Source organism: Otolemur garnettii, unplaced genomic scaffold (assembly GCF_000181295.1).
Source record: "Otolemur garnettii isolate 467f Iridium unplaced genomic scaffold, OtoGar3 scaffold00090, whole genome shotgun sequence".
Lineage (NCBI taxonomy): Eukaryota > Metazoa > Chordata > Mammalia > Primates > Galagidae > Otolemur > Otolemur garnettii.
Window position 1 is genome coordinate 1219344 of NW_003852485.1, and position 7711 is coordinate 1227054.

Below are 7711 nucleotides of genomic sequence, written 5' to 3' on the forward strand. Positions count from 1 at the left end.
CATCCTTGCGCAGGCTCCGTGCTGATCTTCTCTGTATGGTTCCAATTTTAGTTTCTGTGCCGCCCCAGCGAGCACCAGGGCACCCCTTTTACTCCGAACGTGCGCCGTCTTGCTCCAGACCTTCACAAACACAGCAAGCAGGGACAAAACTCAGACCTCTCACAAGCCATTCTCATGACTACGAATTTTATCCCGAGGGAAAATGTTAGTAGAAATTACAAGCACCAATTGGAGGCTTCATAAAAACGGCATGAAACACACTGACTGGGCAAGGTGGGGCTACCCAGGTTGCTGCCAAATTTCTAATTCCCAGAGGAGTGCGCGTTCTCGGGCTGTTGCCGAGGCCCGGCTGCTTGCTGTGTACAGTGGGAGACACCTGGAGAGGCTCCTTCTCATTTTACACTTTTTTCTAACTAACCTAATTCTGATTTCAGCTTTCAACATTTCTCTGCTCAGATTCTCTGCTTTAAACAGACAACCCACAGACTCTCTTCTCTGTTCTCCCCAAGACGGTGGGAGCGGAGTGGCTCCCCATGCTATGTGCTACTTGGACTCACCTTGGAGCACAGACGATTTGCCTTGTTCAACTTCAAAAGTCCCTTTGATAAGCTGATTTTGGCGTCTTACTTAAGTATCGAACAATCCAGCTTATTATCACTTCCAGTTTGTTCTTTAAATGAATTCTTTATCACATCCACTAAATTCATCCAAAGAATGTCTAATTTCTCCTTCAACAATTAAGAAAAAGCCATCCGAGGTATTAGCTACAGCCACGGTGAGATTTGTGGTGTAATGCTCCTTGCTCCAGAGTCTTGTCCCTTAGTTCTGTAAGTCAGAGTATTTGACTCTCAGGCCAAATGGGATCTTAGTGCAAACATGAGCCAGATCATGACAGGCAACTTCTGAATGGTCAAACTCAACAGGCTTATTGGTGAAAAGGAGCCCCAAACCTGAATAATCAGCAATGAAGAAGTATTAGGTCAAACCCCAGAACAACTGCTGCTAACTGGGCTATTTCAACATCACAGAATATGCAGTGTTACTAAACTACGTATTAGTGACCCTCTTAGGTAGTTTGAGAAGTTCTGACTTAAACAAGATGAACTGAGAAAACATTGCCTGTTTGTGTCTACTTGAAAGATTCAGCTAAGTATCAGCTGCTGGGGGAGCCCTGTCTGACCCCAGAGCCTTTTATCTCTGTTATATCCCTTACTCTGCAATGGGTGTTTGCATTACCTGTCTCTGTTCCCCGCTGGGCTGTTTTCTTCTGTTCTTGAATACATGAATCACAAGTTTGGCTTTGAAGAGTTCATGAATTGAATGAATGAATATGTGAATGAATGGATGAAGGCAGTGTCAGATTGGGAGATGATAGCTGTGAAACTTCAAGACTTCTCTTGAGTAAGGGTGGTAGGTAGTATTACTCATCTTGCAAGGTTGGTGAGAAGAAAAAAATGAAATAAGATCAATTATTTTATTTAGCAAGCAAATACTTGAGTATCTACTGGGAGAAAAATGCTGTGAAAAATATTCCAAAGTGCTTTTAAAATGATACTGTTTTCCTTTATTTCATTATACAATTCAACTGGCCACTTTCTCCAACTGTACATACACCGCTAGGCAGGGTGGCTTTCCATTGTTCTCTAACATCCTGTTTTGGGATTTTCCGGCGAGGAATTCACGTTTCCTCATACCTTTACTATGGTTACTACTTTGTACTACTATAGCAATATAAATGGTCCCTTAGGGAGCCTCAACTGCGAGTATTTTGATAACCTCTTTTTATGATCATGCTGGATTTAATTTGGACACAATTCAGGAAAAAGAGAAGAGCAAACAGAAAAATTAAACCTGTGCAGATTTGTTTTTTAGTAGTTCAAGATAATCCCTTAGAGATACGATGCCATTTTATTTTAATTTTTTTTACTTTGATTTTTATTATGCTTGGTGTGTTCTAAATAATTATAGTTTAGATTTGGAAAACAAGTTTGATAGAATTGAAAATTCTTTGTCAACTGGAAATGTGAAAAATATTTTCAAGATTTGAGGGTATTCAGGTTCTAAAGCGTATTTATTCTGTAAGTTAATGTTTATGTGACTTTGAAGTGACATATGCATTAATATATAACTAAAAGGAAAAGTCAGAGAAAAAAGACATCTTCGCTTAGGAACAGCTGAATTTGGGAACTAACAAGAGCAGAACAGATAATTCAGTGAGTCGTTGCATGGAATAAATTTACTATGGTAAAAACATCATTTACTTTGAGAACATTCCTATATTTTTCAAAATAACTCATAACATCATTTTGTATAATGGATGAGTTTCTTTTAGTGGTCATGGTTTCATAATTTGTAAAGCCTAAAAAATGTCTAACCTTCTAGTTAGAGTTTTTATTTTTGTATTTCTTTTCTAGAGTGCTGTGACACACTAAATTGCTTTGGGTTGATGTTTTAAATTCCAAAAGACAAGGCTTCCAAAGGCACTCAGATAAGCCAGCAGAAAGGACAGAGTCACTGACTTCCAGCAGCCATTTAAGTCAAATGGATTGTATGGCACCGGGACTGGATTGTAGTTCTTAACTACTGGAAAGATTGGGTTTCATAAATGAAGCTTTGGTCTCTGGCTCTTGTTTTCATAGGAAACCCAGTGTAAATGATGCATAACTTCTGAATCTACTCCATCAATTCAATTTAGTGGTGTGGTTTCTGGAAGGGTAACCTCAATTCTCAAAGTGGGGGACTTGTGTCATTGGTGAGTGTACTGAAGGGGTTGCCTATAATATCAGGGCTGGGTGGTTCTCATGTTCTGAGGCTGGAATCCTGTGGAGGGAGCTGCAGGACCTTACACAGAGGACAGTTAAAATTTAATGCTGGTACAGGTGTCAAAGGCAGTGGCTGCTTCAGGCAGTAAAAGGCTGCAAGAGGAGAGGGTTGAGGTTCTGTTTCTAGAGTGTTGTAATGATTGTAGTCCAGAGACTTGGAGCAACACTGAGGGATACTCAGATATGACTGGAGGACACACTGATGGGCAGATGCTCCCAGAGCACAGAGAGAGAGAGAGAGAAAGAGAGAGAGAGAGGGAGAGAGAATGTGCAAGCAGGCATGGCTAGGTTGTGTACTTTTTGTAAGTTATCTCTGTAAGTCACGCTGTTATAATTACTTAGCTATGTAACAAATAACTAAAAATTATAGCAGTGCAAAACAACCTTCCATATGCTCATGGTTCTTTTGGACAAGGCACAGTGAGGGCAGTTTGTTTCTATCAGGCCAGAAGACCCTAAGGCTGGGACTAGAATCATCTTCAGGCTCGCGCTGGCTCAGTGGTGTGTCTAGTAGGTGATGCTGGCTGTTGGGTGAGGGTATTTCTAGGACTGTTGCTGTCGACTAAATGTTTGTGTTTCCCACAAATTCATATGTCAAAATCTAATCTCCACTGGGAGGTAATTAGATCATGAAGGTGGGACATTCATGAATAGAATTAATGCCCTTATAAGAATAGGTCAGACTGCTGGGCCTGGTGGTTCATGCCTGTAATCCCAGCATTGTGGGAGGCTGAGGTGGGAGGAGTGCTTGAGCTCAGGAGTTCAAGGCTTGTCTGAGTGAGAGGGAACCCCTGAGGAGGAAGGGCTGATTGGCCATTCTGGTTTGCCCAGAACTGAGAAGCTTCATGAATGTAGAACTTTCACTGCTAAAATGGGGATATTTCTGGACAACCTGGGTTGATTGGTCACCCTGCCTTTGACCATCTACAACAGAATGCATCTGTCTAGAACAGAGAACTGCAGGGGAGGGACTCAGCATAGACCCTATAGGATGCCAGCACAAGTGCCCATGAGAGAAAGACTCATTGGTGAACTTGCCAGCCCCAGAAAACCCAAGGACAAGTTCAAAAATAACAATTTCCTTTTTTTAAAGTAAATTAAAAAAAAAATTTTAGAATATTACAGAGGGACACATCACATGTTTTAGTTACCTAATTTGCTTTTGGACATTTTAAGTCAGAATTATGTATGCCCTTCACCCAGAACGTGTGCCTTGTACCAGTTAGGTGGGAATTGATCCAACCTCCCTCCCTCTTTCCCACCTACTTGAATTTTACTTCCAGATATGCACATAAGTGTTGATCAACTAGCTCCAAGTTAGTATCTGAGGCATTCAAAATTTTGAGATACACAAAAATCAAGAACCATAAAATATGCACAGACAGAAACAAATGAAGCCCTCTGAGGAACGCAGATAAGTCGAGCAAGTTGAAACTTGCATAGGTGAATCAACAAGGATGCTGCTGATTGTGTTTCTTGGAAATGAAATAATGGACCATAAGATAGTCTTATCTCAAAACTTTTGTATTGATCCATGTATTGAGTACATATACTGATCCATGTACTGAGTACGTGGTGTTTGTTTTTCCATTCTTGTGATTCTTCACTCAGAAGAATGGTCTCCAGTTCCAGCCAGTTTGTTACAAAAGATGCCAGATCACCATTTTTCTTCATGGCTGAGTAGTACTCCTTGGTACTTGGTGTGCACATACCACATCTCACTAATCCAATCACATGTTGATGGGCACTGGGTTATTTCCACATCATTGTGATTGTGAATTATGTGGCTATAAATATTCGAGCACAGATGTCTTTTTTATAAAATTACTTTTTTCCCTTTGGGTAAATACTGTTGGAGCTGCTGTATCAAATGGTAGCTGCTAACTATGTCTCTCTTCTGCTCTGGGTCCAACCCAGAAACTGGCGAGCAAGCTGTGAGGAGCAAACCAGGAGGGAGGAAGGAGAGTGCAGAGAGTGAACGGTCCACAGTGGGGCAGCCTGAGCCTTGTGGGTAGAGAAACTCTGGTGCTGAATCAGTTCTGCTTTCTGACCATATAAGATATTACTGAATTCCACCCTTATTTGTTGCTAAATGGACCGTACCATATCCTTGTCCTGACCCAGACACTGGAGAGTATCTAGAAAAGTCCTGGGATGCACCAAATGTTCAACCAGGGGCAAGGGAAAGTTACCTCCACTGGACACGTGTGAAGGGAGTGCTGCTGCGGGTCCTGTTTATTCAATATACTAGTCATGCTTGACATCTCCAAAACCCTGCTCCAACAAGAAGCTGCAAATGGCATGTCAATGAAATAGTTTGTTGATTCATCCACTTCTTAAGGATTGTGCATTCTCCATGGACTGTTTAAAATTGTTCAGATGATGATCTAGTTAGATATAGTGAAAAAAACACCCTTCTCAGCTCTCACTCAACTTCCAATGGCAATTAAATAGTTGCCTCTTCGTCTGGTTGGGGACCAAAGGAGTCCAAGAGGTAAACGTCAGATCTCCCACAGAGAAGAGTGGGTTCATTTATTATCTGTGATGATCGTCAGCGTTTACTGAGCTACATCTACACTAGGGCCTCAGCCAGGAGAACCCACCCACCTCTACCTCCTCCTGTGCTCAGCTCACTTCATCTGCCCCATGGCACTTCTGGCTCTCATGGAGCGCCCCTTCGTGGACACAGCCTCGTCAGCACTGCCACCGATTCCCACCCAGGCCTGCGCCTCCCGCACCTGGCCCCAGTCTCGAGCCATATGACGTTTCTAACTCTGTGGCCCGGGATTTCTGTATTAGGGCCTTGAGTGCTGCTGCCTGGGCACGGCTTCCTGGTTCTCCTGGATCTGGGTTCTAGTCTCAACTCTGTTAAAACTCTTAGTATTAATCTTAGGCAATTGTTTCAGTCTCTATGAGCCTCAGTTTCTTTATCCATACACTCAGTATAAAGATGGCTGTGTTGCCCAGGCATACTGTGAAAAAATAAAGTTAGGTAGTACATATATGTGTGGTATTATTAGTAGTATGATCTAGTTAGCAAGCTTGGGTTGGGATTCCTGATGTTCCCCTCATCATCCTGCACTGTCATTACTGCATCCCTCGGCTTTCTGTCCAGGTCCCTGATCTTCAGGACCTGATGTACTGAAGGTCATACCTGTGTGCCCCCCTGGATTATCTTACCAGGGTGACTTCCTATTGCATCACGAACGTGTCAATTCTCTCTTTTTCAACCCCCGGTGAACCTCTTCAGCCTTCTCTGTCCACTTGCTTTAACTCTCTCTGCACTAACCTTTTAATGACTACAGAGACCTGTACAATTCTAGTTCAACCAGTTCTCTTTTCTTCTGTCATAGCTGCGATCACAAGGCGGGAAGGCAGGACAGCAACATGTTCTGGAAGTCAGGTAAAAAGAGTGTTTAAGAAGGAGGGAGGGACAACTGTCAAATGCTGCTAACAGGTCAAGGACGATGAAGCCTGAGAATTGATGACTGGATTTAGCCATGTGGAAGTTACCTGTGGGCTTGAGAAGAGCAAATTTCAGGGAAAAGTGGAAACACAAGTTTGATTAGCATAGCTTTCACAGAGAGCAAGAAGAGCTCAATTAGACATACTGCAGTACAAACAGCTCTTTCAAAGAGTGTTTTGGTTTTGTTTTGGTATTTTTTCCCTCAGGTTAGAAGGAAGGTGGAGAAGCAAACAGGATGCAAAGAGTTTTTGTCGGAGAATAAAGAAATAAAAGAAAGGGATCTATTGAGGAGACAGGGGAGAGGATGATTACTGGACTTGAGTAGGTTAGAGCAGGTGGGATCTTGTGCAGATTTGAAGGGGTTGTCCTTCATGAACAGGGATGGCTCCACCTCAGCGCAAGAAGAGAGGTGCACACATGCAGGGGGTGGGGGTGTCCAGAGGGCTCTTTTGATGGATGCAGAAGGAGGCATTGAGAGTTGAGGTGAGAGAAGGTAAGAAATTGTCACCTGGATGAGTAGAATGGGAAATGATCTGGGGAAATATAACTGCTAGGCAGTGTTCATCAGCCTCGTGATATTAATGATCATGCATCTATCTACATTGAAGTTGTCAGTGGATTTTTCTCTAGATATGTTCATCTGTGTGGGCACAGAGTAGACAGAATGTTGACTTATCCAAGATTGGACTTTATCCAAGGGCGTTTGGTGAAACTAGTGCAAGGCAAAGAAGTTGGGGCAAATTTAAGGGTGTGATTGTGACAAATGACCTTGAAATCTAATCTGGATAATGGGAGAATGGAATGAGGCCGCAAGGAAAACCAGTGAAAATTTACAGGATCAATAGCATGAAGGTGTTTGTGGGGTTTAGACTGTTGTAATTGGAGTACAGGAAGTGAGCTAAGAGACTAACAGTTATCAGCTAGAAAAGTTACCTTGTTTAAAACTGAGATTATGGAAGTTGTGCAGTTAATGATAAAAGTTTGAGGAGATAGCTGTGGGACTAAGCGGTCAAATTAAAAGGGAAGACAAGATTATTGGAAGAGGGGAGGCCAAGGAATTGAGAGAACAGACATCAGAAAGCATCATCTGGAGGGATATTGAACTCATTAAGAAGTGGGAGAGGAGTAGAATTAGAAAGAGTGAATCTTAGGGCCAATAATCTTCAAAAAACAAGGAGTTACTAAGCAGTGGTGGAGTGGGGCTGCGGGTGACTTCGACAAACCCAGCCACCTCCAGAATGCTTACAGATCCAGCTTCAAATGTTCTGGTTGTTTCAGGCAAGTGGATTAAAAAGGAACCATTGTTATATGCTGGTGTTCTCATTATTATCATTTTTCAATTTTAGGTGAGTTCATGAACACTACAAATGAAAGAGAAAAGGAAATAATATGGAATGATAATAATTAAGTTAGTCTAATCTGG

General features: G+C 42.2%; 1 pseudogene; it reads right to left on the reverse strand.

Annotated features, from left to right (window-relative positions):
• LOC111727018 lies at window positions 1-75 on the reverse strand (annotated as a pseudogene).
• Between the last annotated feature and the right edge of the window lie 7636 nt (window positions 76-7711).